The sequence below is a fragment of the Equus caballus genome, chromosome 18 (genome assembly GCF_041296265.1).
Source record: "Equus caballus isolate H_3958 breed thoroughbred chromosome 18, TB-T2T, whole genome shotgun sequence".
NCBI classification, from domain to species: Eukaryota; Metazoa; Chordata; class Mammalia; order Perissodactyla; family Equidae; genus Equus; species Equus caballus.
Window position 1 is genome coordinate 11,867,161 of NC_091701.1, and position 12,628 is coordinate 11,879,788.

Sequence of the window (12,628 nt, forward strand, 5' to 3'; positions counted from 1 at the left end):
TGGCCCCTTCCCACCACCCAGGCCAGTCTGCAGCTGATCCTCCTGGAGGACGCTGTCCCTGCCTGAACTCAGCCCAGGACCTGTACACACGTGCTCCATTTCAGAGAAGACAGTGGTACTGCCCAGGAAGGGCAGAGCGCCTTTGGACCCAGGAGTTCTGTTCCCAGGAATAAAGGCCAGTGAAGTGTGGGACCCGGCCCAGAGCCCTGAGCTGGAATAGGCCCGCATGTCTCACTGGGACAGTGAGTGAATGTGGCCCATCCATGCAAGGGACACTAAACAGCCTAGAGAATACATGCACCCTGGCTGCTACCAGCAGCCAGGTGAGTTGCCCAGGTAACCAGTCCCCAAACAGGGTGTGCATCACAATCCAATTAAGGAAAATGGGCAAAACTCAATGCCTCAGCTAAGGGTGCCCCCTGGGGAGTGAGACTATGAGGCTGAGCAGGGACTACGACTGTCACAATAGTCAGGGCACCTGTCACCCCAGGGAGAGGGGCCTTTGTCAGGAGGGACATGAATGCTTTTGGACTGCTGGAAATGTCCCATCTACTGACGTGGGTGGAGAATGCAGACATCTATACTACATGCAGCTTTAAACTGTATACATGCACACATATGCATATGCATGAATAGATATTTTGTGTGTATCTTTTCTGTGTTTAAGTCACAATTTTAAAATGGAAAAAATGAGTGTCCACAAATTGATGGATTATTATTTTCAAAAGGAGCAGGGAGCCTTCCCTTTGCTCCTTGCACATCCAGGCCCGTTGTCGCAGGTGGACTCCCCTGGCAGCGCCCAACCTCCCCCACCCGGCACTCCAGCCAGCAGCAAATAAGACCCGAAGCAGGGAGTTCCCAGTAACGTGTGTTCCAGCTGCCTGAATGGAAACCCCTTGTTCTAGAAGGACACTAGAGTCCTGTCCAGCAATTCCAAGTGGGCATCGGTGCCCACCACACTGTCCCCTCTGCTGGCAGGTGATGGAAGACCAGTATGGCCAGCAGAAACTCGTGCTGTCTCTTTGACCCAGGGGACAGGGACAAGGTGCAGACAGCTCTCTGTCAGCTGGATGACTCTCCAAGGCCATTCTCAAGAAGCCTGAAGGAAAGCAGACCCCACACAGGGAGGAAGGGCGGCCTGGGAACAGCAGGAGAGGGTGCTTGTCCTTGTTTTGTTTTCCGTTTTATACCAGCCGTGCAGGAGGAAAGCAGGCGGGGTGTGTGTGTGCATGTGCATACCCCCATCTCCATCTCTCCCCAGGGAAGCCAGCTGCCCTGCCTGTGAGCAGCCCTGTGGAGAGGCCCATGTGGTGAGGACCTGATGCCTCCTGCCACCAGCCGCACCCGGGAGCTTACAGGTAGATTTCCAACCCTGGGACGATGCGGCCCCAGCTGACATCCCAACTGACCTCTTGAGAGCCCCTGAGTCAGCCACCCAGCCGTGCTACCCCTGGGCTCCTGACCCACAGAGACCAGAAAATAAACATTTGCTGATGTGGGCTGCTCAGTGTCGGGGTTGTTTGTCACCCAACAGGAGACAGACTCCTCAGAGCCTCTCCACTATCCCCCGCATGGCAGCCTTCACTCAGGGCCCCTGAAGCCGTCTTACTTACATCTGTTCACCGTCTCTGCCTTCCTCATTAGAAGGAAGCCCCTGTGAGGACAAGGGATGCGTAGGTTCACTGTAGGTCCCCAGTGCCACGACAGCACAGAGGCTCCTTGACAAATGGCCGAGGTGCAGCAATGCAGCAGACCAGGAGCCCCATCACTGATGTCCCATGTCTGAGAGGCAGGAACATGCCAGGGAACAAGCACGGGCCCTGAGTCAGGCCTCCCTGGTCCCAGCCCTGGCCCCAGCCCCAAGGGACCTCAGAGTCACCCAACCTGTAGGAGCCTCGGTTTCCGCATCTGTGCACTGGGGATGATAGTAACAGTTAGCCCCCAGGATGCTAAAAGGAGAAAAGGCACACGCCTGGCACAGAGCAGCTGATCAATCAAGCTGCTTCTCTCACCCTCCCGCCTGAAAGTATAACATGAGAATGTGAGCTCCCTGTCACTAGGCTGCAGGTGACTGCTCAGGGGCAGACCTGCAGTGAAGGAGGGCAGCTGACATCTGTAGTAAAGGATGCGTCCCCATGCGCCAGAGCCAGCATCCTCGTGCCCCGAGCAGAACAGGCTCCAGGGGACTGTTGGTTCTGTGAACCCAGGACAAAGCTGGCCCCAACCTCATGCACTAACAGCAACACACGGCAAAGTCCCATTTAAACCAAGGGTGGCACATGCAGAGGATGCCCTTGAACCCCATGGAGCATCACCTCCGATCCCAGGGCTGAAGCAGCACTGAATGATGTGGGGAGAAGAGGCAGAGAGGGTCGGGCAGAATCCTGGGGTGGATGTTGACTGTGTGCACACATGGTCCTGGCCTCAGCATTGGGTGGGGCACTGGGCAGCTGAGAGCGTCCTGGAGCCCTCTGGGTTCCTGCCCACGAGGATGAGAACCAGGAACAGGACGACCGTCCAAACTGGAGTGAGCGGGTGCAAGGTCACAGAAGTAACCTCACACCTGTTAACTCATGGCCCAGGGACTGTCCCCAGCAGGACTTCCAGCCGTTACGAGGCTTTCCATGTGTGCATGCTTAGGCCATGGATGCCTCAGCTTGTGCGGTGCCAGACGCAGGCCTGGGGAGGAAGATTCTGGAGCAGGAATTTATCTGGGAGGTGGAGGCAGGAGGGTCAGGATCGACAGAAGGAAGAGACGGTGGCTAGTGAAGGCTCCTATCGAGCTGCCCAGCACTGTGGGGCCCGACTCTGGACACCCACCACCGTGGACAACAGGAGCTTGGTCCACCAGGGAGCCTTGGCAGCTGGGGCAGAGCACACTGCTCAGACCTCTCCCACCCAAGGGGTGAGGCAGCTGGGGTACCGGGTGAAGGTGCTCCTGGGGGACAGCAGTATTCCACACTTGAGCCTGTCACCCAGGGGGCGAAGGAGTCTCCAGCAGTAAAGAAAGTCCCCAGGCAGACAGTGCTGGCAGCTGGAAGTCAGGCCAGAGGTTGAGGAGGCTAGGGTGAGGGGCTCTGAGAGACAGTGCTCCTGGGACCAAGAGAGAGCCACTCACTGTTCTCCTTGTAACACAGTAGATAACTGAGGCTTCACATGGCCTTCGGAAGGTCAAGGTTGCAAGTGATCATTTTTATCACTCTTATCTGACTTCTCTGGTGGACCATACGGGCTGACTCACTCAACACGTGTGCCAGCCCCTCCTTCTGTGCTGGGCCGCATGGGAGTCTCTGGAAAAACTGAAACCTGCATCTCCCTGACTCCCTTGCAGCCAGGGTTCTGCCAGTGGCCTCGGCTCCTCTGGACAGATGCCTGTCTGAGATTTAAAAGGTGGAAGTGAGCCACCCAAGGTGCTGGAGGATGGGGCTCCTGGCTGGCCGGGAACAGAGGGTCTGGTTGTCCCACAGCAGCATGCTCCAGCATCTGGGCCTGAGCATCACAGGCAGCGGGGTTTCCACGGCAACAGTCTTGGGCAGGGTTAGTGATTGTCCAGGTGACTGTTAGTGTTGTCCGTGGCCATGGGGCATCCAAGCTTGGTCCCCTGGTAGTCCTGGCATCTCAGTCCTAGCACCCATGAACAGATTCCCCTCTGCTCAAACCAGAAAGAGTATTATGTCATCTGCTACTAATCACTGTGACTGGCACCATCACTTTTAAAGCCGTTCAGTGAAGGACGATTTACAGAGACGTGGACAAGTTCAGGGGAACCAACGAGGGACGCCGAGGCAGTCAGGAGCTGGCCGCAGCAAATGCTGTTACACCCTCAAGGCCAAAAGGGCAAGGGGAGAAAACAGCAGTACCAGAGCCCAGAGAGGGCTACAGCTTTAGCAGGGGGCTGCCCAGTGGAGCCATAGTCCTGGAGGTGCTGAGGCAAGGAGAGAGTGGAGTTTACACACCGGGCCTCTCTCCTCCCACCCTCCCATGTCCTGTTGGGCTCTCCCATTGGCTGAATCCAACTCACAGCCAGAAGGAAGGGAGTGGGGATGAAGTAGTCTCCTGGGGTCAACTTCCCGGGGTGCAGAGCAGGGCGGGAATGACTCCGGAAGGGCAATGGAGAAGAAGTAGCTCATTATATTATGAGCACTATCTCACGTCAGTAGCTATCCCTTGAAGACAGTGTTCTTAATGCAATCCCAGCTGAACAGAGCCTGGTACATAGTAGGTGCTCAATAAATGTGTGCTGATGAACGAGGATTGATGGCAATGGTGTGGCAGATACGTGCTAAGATTCCCTACCTTGTGGTCACCGTGAGGTCAGAGGTCACTAGCAATCAATGGTTTCCCCAGCTCCAGTCCTCCTGGCATGTACAGTGACCTCAACAATGACCTCGACAGCTGTGCACCAAGCCACAGCCCAGGTGGCCCTTGGGTCAGACCTGATCTCTGAGGACTGACCTCTGCCCAGGGGCTCGTGAACAGCTGGGATTTCTGGACTCTGTCCCCACCCAGGCTGCCCCTTCCTCTGCATGCATTTATTCCTCTGGGCCTCCTGGGCGAGCCCTGTGGATGCTCGGTGGATGCAGGATGAGGAGGCGCAGGCCTCCAGGCCCTCTCACTGGCCCTGCTGGCCCCCAGACTCGGGCACCTGCAGCTCCTTGTTCAGCAATCGAGCGGCCTAGGCTTCGGGCCTGGCCAGGCACCGTAGGAAGCTGTGGCTGCAGAGCCAGTCCCTCCTTTTATAAACCAGGATGCCGATGCCACCGAGGGTCACAGGCTGGTTGGGGGGCAAAGCCAGGACTCAAAGCAAGACGCAGGCCCAAGGCCATGGCCCTTTTTGCTACACCTCACGTAAACTCTGTAAACCCACTCTCTTCTAAGGTGGCACAGGATAGCGTGTGCCATTCACCTCACCAGGGCTGTAAAGTTCAGAAACCACCCCATATGAAAGTGTGAACCGACAAACGCATCTCGGGATCTGGACTTTTCCCCAGAGCCTCGCACTGTGACTGGACACACGGGCGCTCAGTAAATGCTTCGGATGGGGATGGGGCGTCCTCCCCTCCCAGTGCTTCCCCTCACCCCTCTGCTCTGCTCCACCCGCCCTGCTCACCCAGAGCTCCGGGTACCCAGCCAGGTGGCCCCCGCAGAGGGCAGGCTCACTTGTGGAGATGTTGGCAGCCTGGGTGGGAGAGACTGACAGGGACCAGGGAGGACGGTGTGCAAGTGCACGCAGAGCGCACCAGGCTGCCGTGGGAACGGGGGCTTGTAACCAAGGATGAAAACAGGTCTTACCTCGGGTGTTGCCTTCAGCTTTTGAGAGATGGGTGTAAGGGGGCGGGGACAGAAAATTAAGAAATGAGTTTCCCGGTCTCGTTCTGTTCCCATTCCAGGGCCATCACCGTCCTGAGTTTATGCTCTTTCGATGGAAAAGAGAAGGAAGACACAAAGATACTTGCACACACCCGTGAACTTTGTGTTTCAGGCGGCTCCATGTTGCATGATCGCATCCTGATATCTGTTTCTCAGAAAGGCTCTGTGGCCTCGGGAGACACCGGCCGGGAGACACCGGCCGGGAGGGCCGGGCATCCAGTGGCCGCAGGATCGCTGCCAGAAGGCAGGTCCTCACCTCCTGGTCATGAACCTCTGCGACCCGCTGCCAGCTTCGTGCCCAAATCCCACGACTCATCTCAGGGGAGAGTCCAGCCTTTGTGGGGTGTGGTTCTTCACTGCACCCAGCAGCAGGAGGGGGTGAACGATGCGGTGGTGACAAACAGCCCCAAATCCGTGCCTAAACCCACAAAGGCTTATTGTCGTTCTCACGCCCTGTCCGTCACGGGCTGGCGGGCTCTGCTCCACGCCGGCCTCACTTGGGGACCCAACCTCTGGAGGCCACAGGGGAAGGGAAGATGGAGACACCCGGCTCTCAGATGCTTTCACAGGGATGTGGCTTCTCTCACCTGTCAAATCCACTGACCAGAGCCGGTCACGGGGCCACGCCTCCCTCCAAGGGGGGACAGTCAGTGGGGACAGAACCCGGTCGACAGCAACGTTTACACAAGTGGCAAAGAGCACAAGGCGCTCCCAGCACGCACTCCATCCCGCTCACCTCCGAGGGCCTCCAGGCTTCCTCGGTCCCCGCCGTGGAAGACCACCCTTCCTGCCCCTCTGGTTCCACTGTCCAAGGGAGAGTGCGCTGGGGCCGGGACTCTCAATGCTGCCTGGGGTGAGGGGTGTGTGTGTGTGTGTGAGTGGGTGTGTGTGAATGGATGTGGTGTGGATGTGGTGTATGATGGGTGTGGGTATGGTGTGTGTGTGTGGTGTGTGTGGGGTGTGCATGTGTGTGTGGTGTGTAGTGCATGTGTGGTGTGCAGGTACATGTGGGGGAGGGTGTGTGTGTCCTCTGTGGCTCCGGCTGCTGGGCAGAGGCCACATGGATGGGCCATGTGGTCCCCCTGGAGACCTCTGTGTCAGGAATGGCTGAGGCCTCTTCCCTTAGAAGGCGGCTCCACTCGCGGGTATTTGAAGAACAGTCACCTAAACGTGGACTCTCCGAACTCGGAGACTCTGGAACTTCAGGGCACACGTCACCTCAGGGGGAAGCTGTGAGCAGGGCAGCACCCGGTCCTGGCCCAGATGGGCTGACACCATACTTCTCCCGGACCCGCATGGAACAGAGCCCCAGGCAGTGCAGGAGCTTCCAGCTCTAGCAGCGGATCTAACTTCACCCTCCACTGTCCCTCCGCGGAGGAAGTGTTGGGAAGAGCCCACTTCACAGAGCGAGACCTCAGGCCAGATCACACCCCCACACTGACGACAACTCAGTGACTGACACACTCCAGCTGTGGCTCCCAGGTGCCCCGGGTGCAACTGCTTCAAATCTGTCCACCAAGAACGCCCCACAGGGGCTGCTCCCGGGGTCTGCAGGAAGCTTCGTGCTTCACAAAGGGATGCAGCCTCCTCAGTTGTAGAAGCCCTGGGTGGTCCCTACTTCCCCAGCGAGGCTGCAGCTTTGAGAGAGAAAATAGCACAGACTTCGCATGAAGGCTCCAGGGTCCCATCCCGGCCCCAGCAGAAAAAGCTGTGTATCCATGGGCAAGTTACTTAACCTGTCTGAGCAGCTGCTTCCCACCTAGACTGGGGACTACTACCTGCCTTTCTTTCGGGGGTTTTATGGTGATTAAGTGAGATAATGTAGGAGACAGCCTGGCACAGAGCGGCTGCTCCTCTTGTGGGAGCCGTGATACTGTTCCACGGAGGGAACTCCAAGTGGCACTGGGCAGACAGGCTGAGGGGAAGCCTCCCGGTGAGGGCCTGGGCAAGTCTGAGAGCTCCGCCGCCCCTCGCCCCTCGAGGAGCACCAAAAGGCAGCCCCGCCCCCACTACTGAGGGCCGGCCTGCGCCAGCCCAGTCAGGGGCACATGGGCCTAGCGCTTTCACGAGGTGCTGTGAGCCATCGGCTGCATCACCCCAGTGGCTCCCTCCACGGGCCCGGGGCCCCTGCTGGCTGGCACCGTGGTCATCTCCAGGCCTCTGGCCCCTGCCCTCCCCTGGGGTGTCGGTTCCCCTTTCCTCAGGCTGATGGAACCTCTGAGCAATTAGCACGTCTCCCCTTGCTCAGCTGAGGATCTGATCACGAGGCCAAAGAAAATCGACTCACATGGACGCGAGCATGTTCCCGGCAGCTGTGCTGGCTCAGGCAGCAGATGGCTCCTGACGTTTGTCTGGCTGGCAGGGACGGCCTCGGGTGCGGGATCCAGAAGGGGTGGAACAGGAGTGGAGACAGACGGAGCTGTGGCTCTGCCATTAGGAGGAGGCACCAGCAGGCAGGGCCCGACTCCCATGGGGCCCCGAGAGCTGTGGCTCTGCAGCCTGGGACTCTGGATGAGTATCCTCTGCAGGGCCCAACTCCCATGGGGCCCCGAGAGCTGTGGCTCTCTGCAGCCTGGGACTCCGGATGAGCGTCCTCTGCAGGGGCTGAGTCCAGACCTCAAGGCTGGGACATCTTTCTTCCCCAGTGACCAGCACAGGACATCAGTGGGCCAGCTGGCTGGTCTGGACCTGGGAATGGATGCTGAGGGTGGCCTCCAGCTGCTGCTGGGAGCAACGTCAGAACCTTATCTAGAGGGAACAAGACCGGGGTTTGGAGGCGCCGCCAGAGCAGCATCTCCCCTGTGGGCCCCTGAGAAATGCGGGCTGAGCTGACCCTCACAGGCAGAGCCTCTGGGATCTGCCCACTTGTCACATTCCTCCCCTGCCGTCACACTCAATCATGTGTTCAGCAAAGGCTTCCTGACAGTGATGCTGTCCCGTCCTGGGAATGAGGGAGGGGGCGTGGCCTTGCTCCTGCCCAGAGAGAGGTCTCGGCCAGTGGGGAGTCAGACACGCGAATGAGATTCTGCTTCAGGGCTTGAAAACGCCGTATAGGGCAGTACTGCCAACTCTGACTCACATCACCGTCCCCGGAGACGTCTCCAAAAGTGTCACACGGGCCACTTCCCAGCAACCTCGCTTTGTGAGTAAAAATGCACTCGACCTCCTCAGGCTACCACTCCGCACCAGGCACTGTTCGAAGAGCTCTACAAACACCAACTTAGTAAATTCTTAAAGCCACCCCATGAGGCAGGCATTGTCACCACTGCCACTTACAGATGCGGAAACTGAGAGGGAGGGAGGGTGAGTAATGTGCCCCGGGCAGCAAATTGCAGAGCCAGGATCTTACCTGGGTGGTCCGGCTCCGAGGCCAAAGGCTGCCGGAGAGGCACCTACAGATTCGCCCCCGGCCACGGGCTCCTAGTCTGCCGGAACCCTGGTTCCACTTTCTTTCCCGCTTCAAAAAATCCACCAAAACAGACCTGCTTCAGGCCTGCAGCCTGCTCACAGCAGTGGGACCCAGAAGGGTTCTGCCAGGTTGAGCTCTGACCAGGACCAGCTCAGGGGACTTCTGCTGGGGGAACAGGAAGGTGAGGGAGTCCCTCTGTGGGGAAAAGGACTGGGACCTCATCTTTTTGCACGTGGATGATGTTGGGAAAATTCAACACTGACCCTGATTTGAGGTCTTGGAAAACCGAGCCAGTGAGCAGAGAAACAGTGTGCACCTGCTTGTGTTGTGGGAGGCAAGCAGAATTAGGGCCGTGCCGTGCACTGTCCACGCCTGACCAGCCGGTCAGTGTCCAGGTGTGGGACCCTGGCAGCCTTTTTGGACGGCAACAGTAGTCTATAAACACAGAGGGTCCGATCATAAAGCAATGAGACTGCTGTCCGTGTGGAGTGTGCATGCCGCCCCTGCCCCCTCTACATGGGCTCTGGCTCCAGTTTGTCCCTTGGGCCTGGGCTCCGGCTCCCCAGTTGGTCCCTTGGGCCTGGGCTCCGGCTCCACAGTTGGTCCCTTGGGCCTGGGCTCCGGCTCCACAGTTGGTCCCTTGGGCCTGGGCTCCGGCTCCACAGTTGGTCCCTTGGGCCTGGGCTCCGGCTCCACAGTTGGTCCCTTGGGCCTGGGCTCCGGCTCCACAGTTGGTCCCTTGGGCCTGGGCTCCGGCTTCACAGTTGGTCCCTTGGGCTTGGGCTCCGGCTCCACAGTTGGTCCCTTGGGCCTGGGCTCCGGCTCCACAGTTGGTCCCTTGGGCGGGGCCCCAGCTGATGCCCTCCAGCCCTTCACAAGGCCTGCAGGCCCGGCAGCAGCAACCGATTCTTGCAGAATCCTGTGCAGCAGGCGGGTCAGGGGTAGGGTAGAGGGGGTGACAGCAGGAGTCTGGACCTATTGACACGGTTTGCCTTTGACTTGTGGCAGGGAGACAGGCCTCTGGGCGGACAAGGCTCCAGGAGGCTGGGACTGGAAGAAGCCCAGGACTAGGGCGGCTTGAGGCCCGGTGGCTCCAGGCCGTGTGAAAGACACCCTGTGCTCCCCAGGCTGCTGGAGCTCAGCGCGCAGAGGCAGGGGGCAGGGGGGTGGCGGCGTGCACCTGCACCCGGGGAAGGACAGGGCGGGATGGGCCCTGGACCTTGGCTACTCGCCTCCACTGGCCTTTGCTCTGAATAATCCGCGGCTGCTTTAAAGGCCACTCTGCAGTTCTTCTCTCTCATTCTGCCTCAGGCTGGGAGCTCTCAAGCATCCCAGCGGGCTGAAAGGCTTCAGTCGCCATCAACAACGACACAGCCTCCTTTCCAAGGAGGCACAGTCACCAGGGGAGGGACATCCCAGGAGACAGAGCGTCTGTGAACTCCACAGCAGGGAGAGGAAAGGGCAAAGGATGTGCCCCAGACTCTCAGCTACCAAGATGGAACCGGGAGACATTCCTGACCCTTGACCTCTGACATTCCCCTCCTACAGCCCCAGACTCAGTCCACTACCAAATGCCGTCAATACTACCTCCTAGATGTGGCCCGTCCTGCTCCTGCCCATCTCCACTGCCACCACCAAGTTCAGGCCACCATCATCTCTGCTGCCTTACCACAATGTCCCCTCCCCCACCAAACTGGTCACTCTGCCCCCTCAACCCATTGTCCACACTGAAGTCACGTTCTGAAATCAAGCATGCCCACGTCCTGCTCTTGCTGCATTCTCAAAGGCTCCCACAGTGGCCAGAGTGAGTCTAGATGCCTCACCACGCCCACAAGGCCCCGCGTGCTCAAGGCCCCTCCAGGCCCTTCGGCCTCCTCTCCCACACCCTCCCTTGCACTCCGTGCCAGCCATGCTGAGTGTAGTTCTAAGACACCTGGCCCAGTTATCAACTGCGAATCCATCCTTCACCGCCTGCTCTGAGAACATGGAGACGGACCCTCTGAACATTTCTCTCCAGCCGGCACGTGCTGATTGTTGTCAGTGGAGGGCGCTGGCGGGACACTGGAGTGGGACTGGAGTTTTCTCTTCCTGGCTCCAGTGCGCTCCTCTTGTCAGGCTCTCGCAGGGCAGTTTCTCCCACAGTGGGCTCCTCCCAAGCACCGTCGCCCGGGGTCCGGAGCCTGCAGTGTGCCCGCCCTGGCAGTGCCCTGAAACCCCTTCAGAGGCTTCCCAGCGGAGCGCCACTGCTGAGGCCCCTCCTCGTGGGCCACTTCCCAGCATTCCCTCAGGTGGCTTTGTACCGAGTTCTGAAGTGGGGCACCCGCTGTGGATGGCTTCTCTGTTACCCGCGACGGGGGACTTCCAGCGAGTTCTGCCAGTCTGGTGCCTGACTGAGCCTCCTCTCACACCAGTGAGCCCCGCAGGCACGCCTACACTGAGGTCTGCATCCGAGCCCCGGCAGGGCAGCTGCTCCTTCCAGCTGGTCTCCATGCACGCAGAGCTCTCCTGATTTCTTACACACTCCTCCCGCTTCCCTCCAACCCTGTTATAATAGTGTAATAATTCCTCACAGAGTAATAATTCCTCATATTAAACTTCCCCTGTTCTAATCACTGTGGGCTTCCGTCTCCAGGCTGGGCCCTGACTGACACAAAAACCACACAGACTGCCCCAGTTCTGTCTCACCTCTGTGCCTTGCTCTCCCCACCTGTAAAATGGGGATGCGAGGATTGTTGGGCGAATTACATGAATTAATATCCGTAAAGGTTTCGGCACATCAGGGTTATAGAGGTCTTTGATGTTATTAGCATTAGCCTCTCTCAGCTCACACTCCGGGGTTCCAGCAACAGGGTCCCCTCTTCCGGGAAGGCCTTCCTGACCACCTCCCATGCCAGGCTGGGGTGGGGGTGTCCCCTGTGCTCCTGCACTGATCTGGCCCTCATGCCCTTGCTGCACCGACATCACTGTGCTGTTCCTATGGGTGTCCTGTCAGACAGTGGCTTCTGCAGGACCGCCAGCTTTGTGAGGGCAGGGGTGTGCGCCAGGACCTCACACGGCACCCGAATGAGTGAGGGCGTAGCTGTGTCAGTCCAGGTGCTCTGGGAAACAGACACCAAGGCAGGTGACGTGAGAGAGAGATGTGCTGGGGGAAATGCCTGCACGGGACAAAGCGGGAGGGAACCCGAGAAGGTGGGAGAGCCTGCCCACCACGACGCAGGCCTGACACTGCGAGGGAGAGCAGGAAGGAAGGCAGATCGGGAAGGAAGGGTCCCAGACTTCAGAGTAGTTCCAAGATCTGCCCAGGCCACTGGGGAGTCCTCGAGCCCCTCACTGGAGGGGTCCTGCCTCACTGGAAGGGTCCGCATTAGGACTGCCACCACGATCAGTCGTTGGCTGAGGGCAGCCTGTGGGAGGCACGGCCTGAGCGCAAACGTGCTGGTGGATCTAGAGAAACAACAGCTGGGCTGTCAGTCAGTTCTGCTCCTGTGGCAGATCTGAGCAGCACATTTTCATGGCCGCCACAGGAACTGACAGACAGAAGGTTGGCCACACCCCAAGGACACAGGGCCAAAGGCAGTGATGCCAGAATCCGTCACCTGGATGCAGGGAGAGGGAGTGGGGCCACGGACCCCCTGAGTAAGCCTCCATATGTATACAAATATATACAGTGGTGAGCACTTATTTATGTTGACTGAATAAATTCCTTCAATATTTCACCGTAACAGAACTACTTCCTGTTATGAGATTCTGAATTTCAGAAATTTTGTGAATTTCCTTTCAATTATTACCATATTTTCATTATTGTAATCATCATGCAAGTAGTACTCATATTTTTTTTTGTTTGGTATT

At 58.4% G+C, this 12,628-nt stretch overlaps 1 long non-coding RNA gene across 1 annotated transcript; it reads left to right on the forward strand.

Annotated features, from left to right (window-relative positions):
• The first annotated feature begins 293 nt into the window (after positions 1–293).
• LOC111768872 (uncharacterized) lies at positions 294–5,793 on the forward strand. The gene is made up of 2 exons (XR_011428164.1): positions 294–1,358; positions 5,391–5,793. It is a non-coding gene; the product is annotated as an uncharacterized lncRNA (long non-coding RNA).
• Positions 5,794–12,628: the final 6,835 nt, after the last annotated feature.